The sequence below is a fragment of the Mastomys coucha genome, unplaced genomic scaffold (genome assembly GCF_008632895.1).
Source record: "Mastomys coucha isolate ucsf_1 unplaced genomic scaffold, UCSF_Mcou_1 pScaffold18, whole genome shotgun sequence".
Lineage (NCBI taxonomy): Eukaryota > Metazoa > Chordata > Mammalia > Rodentia > Muridae > Mastomys > Mastomys coucha.
The window spans coordinates 75,149,863-75,163,582 of record NW_022196900.1 but is presented as its reverse complement, the minus strand read 5'-3'; the positions used below and the strand labels follow the sequence as shown (position 1 = coordinate 75,163,582).

The following is a 13,720-nucleotide window of genomic DNA, read 5'->3' as shown; positions in this document are numbered from 1 at the left end:
TGCCTTAGCCACTCCCTTCCGTGATCACCGCCCTGCCATCCTAAAGAGATCTGTAAACAGCTGTAAACAGCCTTAGCAGGGTCTTCCAGGAGTCCTGCTCAGGGCAAGGTACAAGTTAAGTTGCAAGGACTCTGGTTGGAAAGACAAGGCTGACAACTGGCAGTCAATAGGAGCAGAGGGCTGAGGCCTGTGTGGGACGGAGGAGGCAGGAAAGCCTCCTGGGGGAGTGGTAACTGCAAAGCCTGAGCATAGCCAACAGGAAGCACTTCATACAGGCAGAAGATGCAGCCAGGACAAAGGAGAATGGAAGGAGTGGGGAGAGGCTGCTGCTTCTTGCTCCCTTCCTTTCAACTTGTAAAGAAGGATAGGAGGCAAGAAGCTTCCGAGTCTTTATCAGTGTGGGGCAGGAATCTGCTCTGAGAGCTCTCTCCAAGCCCTGTACCTGAGCTTTCAAGTTGTCTGGCTGCTGCTTCCCCATGGCACCTCTTAGCCATTATGGCCTGTCTGCGCAGCTGTGCAGTTAGCACCTAACCCCTGGGGTTCCTGGCCAGAGGAGAGGGTGGAGCAGGTGGAAGGATGACTACTAAGAGAGGAAGATGACTTCTAAGGACAGTAGCTTTTAAGTTCTGTCCATAACAGGCACTCGAATGCTGAGCCAGGAAGACAGGTGGAGTTGGATTGAAAGATGTTGTATCTACTGAACCAACCCACCCTACCCTGTCAGGCAGGCACGCACACTTCCCTTCCCCTGGGCTGCTGTAATTTCCATGCGCAGGGAAGCAGGTGCCGAGCTGCTCCCGGCTGGCTTTCCCCTCTTGTGGCTCTGCCCGCCTTGGCTGCTGCCCCATTAGCTTAGTGGCCAGCCATCTGCGACGGGCCTGCTGCACAGCCCTGCTGTAGGCGCGGCGGGTGGCCCCCTGTGTAACAGGGAGCTTTGCCATTAGCGCCTTTAATATTCTGACACCTCAGCACAGCCTGCTATTACATGCAAACGCTGATCGCCCTGTGAAATTACATTGCTGGGCCCGCGAAATGGAATCGTGTATAATCAGCCTCCTCCATGCACTGTCAGTCCCATCACAAACACGGCGCCCGGCGGCTTACGGGGGCTTAGCAGCTGCGACAAGTGTATTGGGTTTAATAGATGAAGTAGCCCTCAACGGCAGCAGCATCAGATCCTTCAGAGAGGAAAGAAGAGGCATCAGCAGCTGCTCTGGTGTCCCTGCCCACCCACACACTACCTGACAGCCAGTGGACAGGGCACGAAGGAGGTTGGGTAAAAGGCTAGAACCTAGCTCATACTGCAGACAAAAGTAGACTACTTAGTAACTTCCAGAACACCATGTAGCAACATATCCAATCCCCTGGTGACAAGGAGAGGAGCAGGCCTTTAACACCTCTGGATGACTTGTCACCCTGCATATACGCCCAAGACTGGTAAGCCATTTCTCAAGATTAGCAACCAAATCCAGTCTGTCACTGTCCTAACAACTGCCAGAGAGGAAGGTGAAGGTAGGCTCTTCAGGACGGGAGTCTGGCAAACATGAACACTACCTAAATGATCACCATGTCTCCTTTATTTAAAGCAGCAGAGATTGTAACCAGAGTCTTGTGCATGCTAATAGGGTATTCTACCACTATAATACAGTGTTGGCCTTACCAGCACTCAGCCAGTGAGCTGAGTACCCAGGCCACAAGTAAATGCAGATTGGGTATGCTATGTGTACTTAGGGCATACCCAGCAGACCATGCCTTGCAGAAAGGCAGTGCACTCAGAGCTCAGGTGTCAAGACAAATCTGCACTTGACTCTGGGTCTGCAAGTTAGCACTATAACCTAGAGTGAGTTACTGTTTTTCCACAGTTTGTACTACAAACGAAGAAAAGGAAGAGAAGAGGAAGAGGAAGGAAGGAAGGAAGGAAGGAAGGGAGGAAGGAAGGATAAGGAGGAGGAGGAGGAGGAGGAGGAGGAGGAGGAGGAGACGACACTTGCTGTGTGTGTGCCTGTGGTGTCATCTCCCAAGACATGCACTACCTTTAAGAACACTACTCTCTCCTTTTACAAGTTCAGCCTAACACCAATTGTATCTTCCACCCCCTCCTCTGGAAACAGGATGAGTTTTTATGACTATTTCCACAGTGGTGCAGAAATACTGTTACTGCAAGGCTACTGCAGAAATGCTCAGTCAGTTCCCACCCCATTGTTGGGATACTTGTCCAGCCCTGAACTGCTATCACGTAATGACCATGCCAGGACAGCCAAATCAAATAGTGAGACTGTTCTACATAGGACAGTCAAAAAGTGAAGACATTCAAAATAGCTCTTAGAGAGGTCACAAAGCAACCCATGATACTGGATAAGAAGGGCAGCCAGCCAGCCCTCGCTGCTACAGCCACAGAGTGCTAGATTGTATCCACATGAAAGCCAGGGCTTTTATATATAGCTGAACTTTCCACAATTTGTTGGGATCATTAAATTTGGGAATGATCAGAAGTGGGTGATTGCAGGTCCAGTACCTCTCCTTTTCTGCATATATCCTGTAGGTATCTTCAAATTCCTCTCTCCTGTAGCTTCTGGACTATTTCTCTCTCTGTGGAACTTTATTCCAAATGATCACCACTGTGGGCAACTTCAGTACGTACAGAATAACACAGTATAGAAAATTTGCCCCTCAATTTATTGACTCCTGGGTCTCAGTAATGACCTTCTAAAAGATTGCCCATATCTGCCTCCTTCCATCTCCCCACAGCCATAACCCGGGCCTCATCACCACCAGACCACTGCCTTTCTGAACTCTCATCTTGACAGACTGGACTCACCTCTGATACATGTAACTTTTGTAATCTCTCTGTCTCTGACTCTGCTTTTGCCTCCACCCCACTCATAGTCTGTCCATTCCTTCTGACCCCAATCCCTTTTCTAGAAGGCCTGGATCCTTATTATTTCAACTCCCCATTTCCCAGTCTTCAACTTCCCTAACTACTTGTCTTACACACCTTTCCTGAAAATGCCCAACAACAGTGTTTAGCCACACTGCTCTTGAGTTAAGTATTTACAGAGTCACACTTGTATGTAGGATAGGGTCACTATGGATCTAGGACCACTATCTTAGCACACACTCCATAGCACCCCAAACCCTACTCTTCCTTAGTTTCACAAAGATAATAAAAGTCACTGGCAAAATCCCTTCAGGTATATGTTCCACATTACAAAGAGGCTGTTCCTGCCCACCTGCCCTCACCTCTCCTTTCTAAGAGGGCACACTACATCTTGTCTACAGCCAGTCCCACACTTGAGCTTTACATGTAAGCCCTTCCTACCTCCTCAGGTTCTTACTCCATTCCAAATCTGCAGCTTCAAAATGACAGGAGAGTAGAGGGGGAAACTTACTGAAAAGAAAGGGTCCAGAGGGAGTGGGGTGGGGATGAGAGAGTATAATGGAGGAATATAGCCAACATACATACATATGTGTACAAAATTGTCAATGGCTTAGTTTTTTTAATAAAAAAGAAGAAAATTCTTAACCTAATCTTTTATTAGCTCCTTTATTTTTGCATTGACACATTTGCATATTCACAGAACTTCTGAGTTCCAGTTTCCTCTTTGAAGAATAGTAACAGCCCCAAATTCTACAGAGTTACTGTGAGGATTAAGTGAATTAGTGTATAAGGTGTTTAAAGGATACTTAGCTCCTAAAAAACAAAAACAACAACAACAAAAAAACCCCAAAACATACTTAGAAAAAATTTTTTTTAATTTTATTTACATAGGTGTTCTGCCTCCATGTGTTTGTGTGAGGATGTTGAGTCTCCTGGAACTGGAATTAGAGACAGTGGTAAACTGCCATGTGGGTGCTGGGATTTGAACCTGGGTCCTTTGGAAGAGCAGACAGTGCTCTCAACTACTGAGCCACCTCTCCAGTGCCTTTCCTTTTTTTTTTTTTTTTTTTAAGCTACAATTTATTGCCCATATGTTAACAATGAAACTTCTCAAAACTGTTTCCCTTCACTTCCACCATGCCCAAACTCCCTGCAACTGCTTTCCACTGCTGCCATGCCACTTGGCTCCTGCTGCAGTCAACCATCCTCCTTGCTGCCCTCATCTGCAGATAGCTGCAGGTTCTTCGTGGTCCAGCACTCTGTAGCCTACTCCGTCTCTGAAGCCCTTCTTCCCATGCTTCCCTTGACTTTCAGGTCCCTCAGTTTCTGTAGCTCTGACATAGTCTTCACACTCCTGCAGTGTCCTGTACAGCTGGCCCCTAATATGTGACACACTCTCTTCTCCTTTCCTAGCTTTTCCTAGTTGGGACCACTCTCCCTTGGTGGGTCCTCAACTCCTTGGTTTTCAACCTCTCTACCCTCCACATATGTATTTCTTATTGCTACCTAAATACCAAACACACATTACTCACTTAGCCTTTCCATGTGGACTTCACACATGCACTTGATTCTCAGTATGTTTAGAACACAGCTCAACATCTATCCAAGCTGCACCTTTTCCTGGGTTCCCAGAACCCAGTGTAAGTCACCACTATCACCAAACCGGTAGGCTAAGCCAGAAATGAATGAGTCAGCCTGGATCCTATTATCTTCTTGACTGCCACCAAGCCCTGTGCTTATCACTTCGTGACTCATACTTACTCAACAGCCTAGGACGCCCTCCATCTTTGCCTACTTTTATTTCAACACTCCACTCAAAAGTGACTTCCTTTAGTCTTGTTGACTCTAAATCCACCTAGAGTCTGAATGGCACCTGTGACATTAGAGTTCTTTACCAATCTACTGCAAATCCACTGGAGACACCTAAGAGCAATGGCTATACTGTTATCTCCTGATGCTCTACCAAGAGAAGAGGAGGGCTGTGCAGTCTCTGGCTGTGCAGGAGGCTGCGGCTCTCCCCTACCCAGTGTCCTTCAAGAACCATCTCTCCTCATACAGTAGAACAGCAATCCTTCAGCCATTCCTGGAACTAACTATGTGAAACTCCTGATTCTCCTCTCCCTTCCTGAGCTCTTCAGCTATGGGGGAGCCCTGTTCCTTTCATTAGGCCCAGCAGAAGCTTGGCCAAAATGCCTACAGCAGCAATAGGATGGACTGACTCGCCGGGCGTGGTGGCGCACGCCTTTAATCCCAGCGCTTGGGAGGCAGAGGCAGGTGGATTTCTGAGTTCGAGGCCAGTCTGGTCTACAGAGTAAGTTCCAGGAAAGCCAGGGCTACACAGAGAAACCCTGTCTCAAAAAACCAAAAAAAAAAAACCAGGATGGACTGACTCTTGTGTTAGGCAACAGGAACTCAATGTCCCCAAACCCAGCTTGAATTTCTGATGGTGTGCTGTGCTCTCTGGCTACCAACAGCATACTGCAGGGGTCTTGTAGTTGCCTCCACCTCTACCAGTCAACAATAATTAGCTTCTCCATCTACTTAACCACTGTATACTACCTATACCACAATAGCTGCCTCTTGTGTGCTAGGCTACCCCCAACCACAAAGGGAGGGGTCGTACCACAGGCCACTTGGTACTGGGGTCCAAGGATGAGAAGACAGCTGCCAACTCAGTTTGATGGCATTAGGGCCCTGAGTGCTTTCAGGTGGGGTAACGTGCTGAGTCAGAGGAGACTTTGGACACCAAGGTTTATGGAAAGGAAACGAAATAAGATGCTCCTGAGCTATGCTGCCTGGGCCCTGCAGAGGAAGCTAACCTGTCCACAGCTGCCTGTGCACTGTCATTGTCAGTGGCAAATAGGTCTGCAGGATTCACCTGCCTGAGTGAGAGCTACATTGTGAGTTTCCTTTGTTTTCATTACAATTTCCTTTCTCACTGCTTCTTTTTAGCCAGCCCTTTCCTCCCTGGGGTGCTGGGGATTGAATGAAACACCACCCCCGGCTCCAATAAGTGTATTTCAATTACATCTGTCACTGTATAACAATATAATGATATATCATGTGATATTAAATCCATGGTAATCATATCAGGGATTTTTTTTAATCGTGCACTAATCACATTATTACATCTCTATAATTAACAACAGGAGGTATGGAAATCCAGTTAAGGCAGTAGGCTCAATGTAGCTCCCCCCTCCCCCATCTTCGTTACCTCCAGATTAGGGCCAGATTAGGAGATGTGGACTGCAGGGCAAAACCATGCTGAGCCAGTCTTCACCTCCCAGTGTCTCAGTCATGGGCAGAACCTTCAGCATCCAGGGCTGACAGTGATAATCTAGACTGAGATCAAGATGTTTACCTTGTAGCTGCTCAGGAAATAGGCCACACGGCTCAGCTGAATCTTCCAGACCTCCTGCCTGAACCTGCAGCATCAAGTCGTCACTATGGAGAGGGGTGGAGGGGTGGTTTCTTTCCTTCAAACCAGCAAAGCCCAAGGCAAGTCTCTGTCTCCCATACTAGGACTCCTCCCCCTACTGTACTTCCCTCTGACCTGCTCTAAGATCACTGGGTCCCGCAACTGGGAGTCTTTGTCTCTTGGTCTCATCAGCCCTGATGACAACAGAACAAACCCAACACTTCTTGGGGCCATTCCCTCTCAGCTCTTCCTTTGAAAATGGCTCTTCATATTACATGACAAGTGGGTTTTTGATAAGCACTGGATTGTTCTCATATCCCCTAAACAGTGTAATGAAGTTCTTATGTTTCCCCACACAAGCCTAGATGGAGGGGGGAAGGGCTGTGGACAGAACTTGAACTATGTCAAATGACTGACCCTGTCTTTCCCACCTCCTTTCCTGACACTGAGCTGTTGAGGGCCAATCCCCTCAGGGGTGTCAGAACCAGTCTGCAAAGCAGAATTCTGTGTTTCAAGTCCAAAGCTTTGAACCTGGCATGTAACTAGTCCTCAGTAAGGGGCAGGCATTTTGCTAAGTTTAACTCTCAGAAGTTGGACAAGCATGAAGATAAAAGAGAAAAATCATGTCCTTTTTCCTAATAAAAAGGAGACACTAATAGCAGTCAGCACTTAGGCAAAGCACTTTAAGTTTCTAAAGTGCTTTCCAAATTAAAATGTAATCCTTTATTGAGTGAGTGCCACCACCATCTGCCCACCCTTCACACATAGTGCACACCTAGGAAAACAGAGATGGCTACAAAACATTCATCCCAGGTCCTCCTCCCTCTTATCTGGATTGCTCATATAGTGGTTTTTTGGTTTGGTTGGTTTAGCAAATACTCTGTGTGCTAGGCCCTATACTGAAGATATCCAAGTCTAGTGGACCAGGCCAGTGCCCTCAAAGAGCCTTCAGCCAGAAGGAAAGACATGTAAGCACACTTGCAAAACGACAGTGATGGCCAACATCCTCCAAGAACTTTGGTGAAGGAATGAAGCCTAGAAAGACATCACAAGGAAGAGCCAAATGGCCTTCAGTGGTACTAGACAGATGCCATGTAGGCAAAGAACTCACTTGTTAAAAAAAAAAAAAAAAAGAAAGAAAAGAAAAGAAAAAGGAAAAAAAAAGCTGGGTGGTGGTGGCGCACGCTTTTAATCCCAGCACTTGGAAGGCAGATGCAGGCGGATTTCTGAGTTCGAGGCCAGCCTGGTCTACAGAGTGAGTTCCAGGACAGCCAGGGCTATACAGAGAAACCCTGTCTTGAAAAACAAAAAACAAAACAAACAAAAAAAGAACTCACTTATTCTACCGTGAGACAAGAAAGTCCAAAGAAAGCGGCTGGATACAGGTGAAGCTGGGGTTGGTAAAGACTGCTCAGGAAGAATGGAAGCCTGTGGAGTCAGATGAGGCCTCCAGAGTTGGGACCCAAAGAACCTCCTGTCTGAAACATGTCTACCATCTTAGCCACCATCTCTCCCTTTGTCAATCAATCTGCCTCTACCCAGGTGTAATAGAATCGAAGGATCTAGGCTTCAGAACCATACTGGCCCACTGTCAGCATCTATTGAGAGCCTACATAAGCCAAGTTATATGCCTGCATACAGCAACAAGAGTTCTGACCTCAGAGAGATTCAAGTCTACTGGATAAGGTACTAACTATAAAGCAACGCAAATGATCCTTAAGTAGTAGCTACAGTAAGAGCTCCAAGAAGAAATATAAGCTGTTACGGTGGATGAGGGCAGGGACAGGATGCCCCCCACAGGCTATAGATGGAATAGTAAATGCCTAAGGGAATCCTGAGTCAAAGATCCTGAGAAGAGTCTAGAGACCAATTAACTGGAAATCTAAGTTGGGCTCTTATGATTACAAAGCTAAAAAGACTGAGGTGGGCATGTAGCTGAGTTGGCTGAGCACTAGCATAGCATGTACGAGGCCCTGGGTTCCAACTCCAGCACTGCCTAAACTGGGCATAGTGGTGCAACACATACATCTCAGCACTCAGGGGGATCAGAAGTTCAGGAGCATCCTCTGCTGCATACTACATAAGACCTTGTGTAAAGGCACAAAAGATATGCATAAAGATGAGACACTGGGTAAGGGTGCTTGCTGCCAAGTCCAATGACATGAATTTGATCCCTAAAACCCGTTAAGATGGAAAGAGAAGACTCCCAAAAGCTGTCCTCTATCTCCACAGGTGTGCCATAATATGTGCCCACCCCTACAGTAAACAAATAACAATTTTTCTGAAGAAAAAGACTGAAAGGATGTGAACAAAGTAACAGAGGAGAGGACTGAGAGTCTACGGCCAGTCTAGGAAAGGTAGCAAGACTGGCTCAGAAATAACAAAGAACAAGCAAGAGGGCCAGAGTGATCTGGAGAGGTAGCTCAGCCCCTGCCTAGAATGCTCAAGCCCTGGCTTTGATCCTTAGCATTGTTTTACAAAACAAAAACAAAACTGCCTACTAGTCATAGAAAAGTCAGGAAAGGCCACTCCAGTCTTAGGACCTTAGTTCCCTTATGGAACTAAGTAATTAATTACCCCAAGGTAATTACTATTACCCCACACCTTAACCTCTTTTGTCCACTCCTCCAAGTCCCTTCTAAACTGCCTACCCCAATCCCCCCAACAACAGCTTTCCTTATCACATACCATATACAGTTTGGTATCTGACTTGGTCGGTCTAGACTGCTTTGATCTCTGACTGCTATTTCAGAGGCAGGACAGAAGCTCTGTCTACAGGCCCCTGAAGCAGACGGGTACTGTTCCAGTCTGAAGTCTAGATCCCCTTCCTTCTGTCTGAGAACTCCACAGGCCTCCACTAGAAAAGGGTGCTAAAGGCAATGATGTCTCCAAGTGCGATGGGAGATATTTGTGTCTGCTTTACCCTTGGCTTTTTGCTCCGGTTCAGGTAGGAGCGGGGTGGGCTGGCTGGCAGATCTGAGAGCGTGGCACGCCCCAGCGGGCAGGGCGCACAGCGCGGAGGAAGGCGCGAGTCAGTCTGGAGTGCTCCCCATTTATCAAGCTCACGCAGGCCGCCAGCCGAGCGAGTCTTTCTATCATTACACCTCTCAAAATCCGATTCATACCACTAATCCTGCCTTCATTCTCCCAGATTAATAACATCTCTTTCAACCTTCACAGTGTGATAAATAGACAAAGAGAGAACAAAAGGAGAGACAGAAGAGAGAGAAAGAGCTGGAGCAAGTCCCCATAATAGAGAGAGCCGAGAAAGAGGAGAGGGAAAAAAGGAAAGAGAGCGTGAGCAGGCAGCGGCTAGAGACTGCAGCTACCTCAGAGAGCCGCTCTGAGGAGAGCTGGCGGCTGCACCCCGCTATGCTCTGCTCTATCCCCAAAGAGAAAGAAAGGCTTGTTAACAGCTCCTTCCTGCCTGCACTTTTGTTCAAATTCTTTCCTTCCCTTCCAATCCTGCTTTAGGTCAAATTCTACTGAAAATGAGTCTCCTGGCTTCCTGGTCTCCCTGATGGAAGCCTAGAGAACCAGCCTGGCCCTTCCAGAAAGCTGAGTCTGGGTGCATGATGGGCCTGCAATGGCTTTGGTAAGACAAGAGCAAGCTTGCCCAAAGTTTCACCAAATCCAAGCCTTTCCCTGCTATCTTGGAATAATGAAAAAAGGTCAAGAGCAGGGGAGGTCTGGGGTCCAATCTGTAAGGCACTGTCCTACACAGCTGTGCCACCCTATGGCTCTAAGTGGCCAAATGCAGGGCACCTAGCCCTCCAGTGGTCAGACCAATCAGATGGTGAATGTAGATGGCCCTCAGGCCATACCTTCAAATAATTCAGAGAAGTGTGTCAGGGACAATGAATTCATTGGGCCCTAGTCCTATTACAGTCAGTCTCTCTCTGTTTTTCCTTCTCTATCTGGAAACTTAGGCACACATGTCTGTATAGCATTTGCTGTACACTGACTTTGCTCTGCACTGACTGGTCCTCTCCTGATGCCACTCAAGTTCTTCAAGAGTAATCCAGTCACTCCCACTTAAGGGCTCTGGAGGGCCACACTACTTCATCACCCTGTAGTGACTATGTCTCCCTCACCCAGGGGAGGGTAGAGGGATTGTCATGACTCCTCTATTTCCAGGTCTGAGTTTCTCTAAGCACCTCCATTCTTTCTCTGCTTAGTCTAACCAGTCCTATACTCATATGATTTAACGTGTGCTCTGGACTACACAGCATTCCTAGGCTGCTGACTGGCCTGGCTCAGAGGCAGGAGCAGAATCACACCACAGCAGGAAGCTCCAGGGGCACTATGCATCCATTGCCTTCACAATCCATCAGAATTGGAGGAAGGCTGCAGCTAGCTCCTTAGAGCACCGCAGCTCTTAATACACTCACAATAAGTACAAGGGAGAGCAGGGGGGGGGGAAATACATCGTAATGGAGTCCAGCCCCTGTTCTGCCCAACCCAACCTATAGAAGCAGCCTTCTAGAATACTCAAGGCGTCTCAGAGGCCAGAGAACAGGCAGCCAAGAACACCTTGAGGCAGACTCTTAGTAGAAAGCTGGTGGTTGGTATACTTGGAGAATGGTGGTTCACAGTACTATACAGGGAATTTTTTGCAGACATTCCTCCAATACTTTGCTCCAGCAAGCTTCCTCTTCCTTTTCTCTGATCCCATCACTCAAACACAACTCTCCTTTGGAACCCAAATAGATACTGTCCACATGCACACTCATTCCTGGGACCCTATCACTTCTAGTCCCAATTCTTCATTTCTTCCAGTTGCCCCTTCACTTGAAATAACTTGACAGCTCAGAAGAAACAAACCAACAAAACAAAACAAAACAAGCCCCCAGTTTTGCAGGACCTAGAAAGAAACTCTAAGGGAGTGATGCTGAAATGGGCAGATGGTAGATCCACAAAAACCCAAAGCCTCAAAGGACTCCCCACACTTCTCTTCCGCCAGGCCCTGGATCAGACATCTACAACAGCAAATGTGTCAGGATGGCAGAGACTGATGCTCCTCCATGGGATCAAGTGCCCAAGGAGCTGGGAAGAGGGGTCTGAGGAGCAGCGGGAACGAAGAAAGACTGTATAGTCCTGGTGATGAGGTTAAGTCCTCCCTAGAACCCACTGGGCCTACTGGTACCGTAGCCTTCAAGGCAGTGGGTCCAACTGGCCATGCAGGCCCTTCCTCCTTCCCTGAGTGACCGAACCCTTCCTTCACCTGCCTGTATTTAAAGCTCTCACCCACTAAGTAACTGAATGGCTTCTCCGAGCCTGGAAAGGAGCTCTATCCTGTGCAGCCCCATCTCTGACAAACGAAGGCTCTAAGAACAAAAACTCACTTCAGTCCCTTTATCCTCTGCCTCTATTGCCAATCTTTGTCTAACTTACAGTCTTGCCCTCAATCCTGCTATCTCCAAGTCCTCAAGGTTTCTTTGGAGCCTCTTTCCTTCCAAGGTAACTCATCTAAGTCTGAAGGATGAGCCTTATCCCCTAAGGGGCTCTGCTCTTCCACAGAGAAATAGGCCTAGACCCCAGGAAAGGATCTGCAGGGAATCACAGAAGGCTGTCAGTGTGACACAGAGGGGCCTCTGGGAGACAAGATACTATGCCAAGTACTATTTTCTCCTTGCTCCCTGGTGTCTCCTAGAGCTGACTCCTCCAGGCAGCCAGTGACACAGAGCAGGGAAGGAGAAGTTGGGTCCTAATGTGTGAAAAGCTCCAGCAAAGCAAAATCATTTACTCTTTGGTGTGACTGTTCAGCACAGCTAATAAATCTTGCATGAGCAGGGCCAATTCTAATTTCCTAATATGAAAAGGCATTTGGATTGAGAGAGAGGGGGAGATAAAAGTGATTGAATCTCCAATAGTCCAGGTTACTGACAAGAAACATCCTGCTCAGCCCGAGAGAAGGATGGCAGCACCCGCCTGCTGCATACACCCATCTGTTCTGCCCCCCTCTTGGCGCGATACATCTCAGTCTCTTCTATTGACAGGACGTGGCTTTAAACACAGTTACACAAGTTATCATTTCTGCCTTCTGATCAATCTGAATTTTCAGGACAATTACCCTCTTAATCAATGATTGCTATCAGCAGCCCCGCGCCTGGACGGATTTCTCAGCAAGGTAATCATGCCGCCAGGCTGGACGGTGCGTGCATAGGCAATGAAGCTCCGGGTGGGGTCTCCTCCCTCCTTCTTGAGCCCCCATATCCCGGCATCAGTGCCAGCATTGAGGACAAGGACGGCAAAGTGTGAAGGCCACTTCAAGGAGTGGTGGGAGTAGAAGGAAAGGGAGGGCCCAGCCACTCAGCTTTCTAAGCCATCTGATTATGAAATAAGCCTATTAAAACTCTAGATTTACTGCCCAGCACCCTGATACATCTTCACATGCCCTCCTGCCATCATTCTTACCTCCTAATTAGCCTAATAAAGCCCCATTCTAATTATAGGCTCAAACTATGAGGATGAGTAAGTACGGAGAAAAGAGAAATATTGGCTTTACTAATCTCTCAGATGCTCCATGGATCTGGTCCACACTGGCTACTTACTGTTTGGGATGGCCAGGGCGGCCTCTTCTCCCTGGAAACTTGGATTCTGAACCATCATAAAGCACGTCTGGCCTTGAGCCAGAAGGCAACCCAACCAACACTGTCCCTGCCGGATTCCTACAGACCCAACCCTGTGTATAACTAACCCAGAGCCCTCAGAAGAGGGAAGGAGAGGGAACAGCGAAGCCACTGTCCAGCTAAACACAGCCGTATCTGCCACACTGAGGACAGCTCAGAGATGTTCTCACATCACCCATTTTGGAGTAAGAGGCCAACAGTACAATGAAAATTACTTGTTCTAAGATACTGATGAGTGTCTAACCAAGCTCCAGCTTGGGCCCATGTGCCATTATACAATTTTCTATTGTGCCCTGAAGGGAGAAGAGAATGAAAAAGGATTTTTTTTTTCCCTTTTTCCCAAGTGATTACAGAAATATACCACCATGCTCTGGTATGCATGTTTTTATTCGTTGGCATTAACTAAGTGCTATCCATGAGATAAGTGAAGAGGATAAAGCAGTGATTTTTACTCTCAGGGACCTCACAATACACACATGACGGGGGTGAGGGGCGGGGCATGGAGAGAGAGAGGGAGCGAGCAAGCGCAGAGAGCAGAGAGCTGAACAAAGTCAACGTATACATGATATTCATGGAAAGATTATTTACAGCAGCCAAAAGGTGGGAAAGACCCAAATGCCCAATAATTAATGAAGACAATATAGGCTGACTATAATAGCATGAGCCTCTAATCCAGGCACTCAGAAGGGTATAAGGCAGGAGGATAACTACAATTTTATTCTATATAGTGGTTTCCAGGCTAGCCTGGGCTATAGATAGATAGCCTGCCTTAGAATATATAAATAAGGGCTG

The 13,720-nt window shown here is 47.5% G+C and overlaps 2 protein-coding genes across 12 annotated transcripts in view; one reads left to right on the top strand and one right to left on the bottom strand.

Moving 5' to 3' along the window:
• Eri3 (ERI1 exoribonuclease family member 3) overlaps nucleotides 1–13,720 on the bottom strand; it is a 127,768-nt gene that overhangs the window by 27,717 nt on the left and 86,331 nt on the right. Inside the window, exon 10 of one of the 11 annotated variants that reach the window (XR_004121026.1) lies at nucleotides 6,240–6,322. The exons of the other annotated variants lie outside the window; for them this stretch is intronic. The gene's annotated coding sequence lies outside the window, so the exon portion shown is untranslated. The remainder of the gene's footprint in view (nucleotides 1–6,239; nucleotides 6,323–13,720) is intronic. 11 annotated transcript variants of the gene reach the window in all.
• Dmap1 (DNA methyltransferase 1 associated protein 1) overlaps nucleotides 1–13,720 on the top strand; it is a 62,356-nt gene that overhangs the window by 36,343 nt on the left and 12,293 nt on the right. The gene's annotated exons all lie outside the window — the stretch shown is intronic.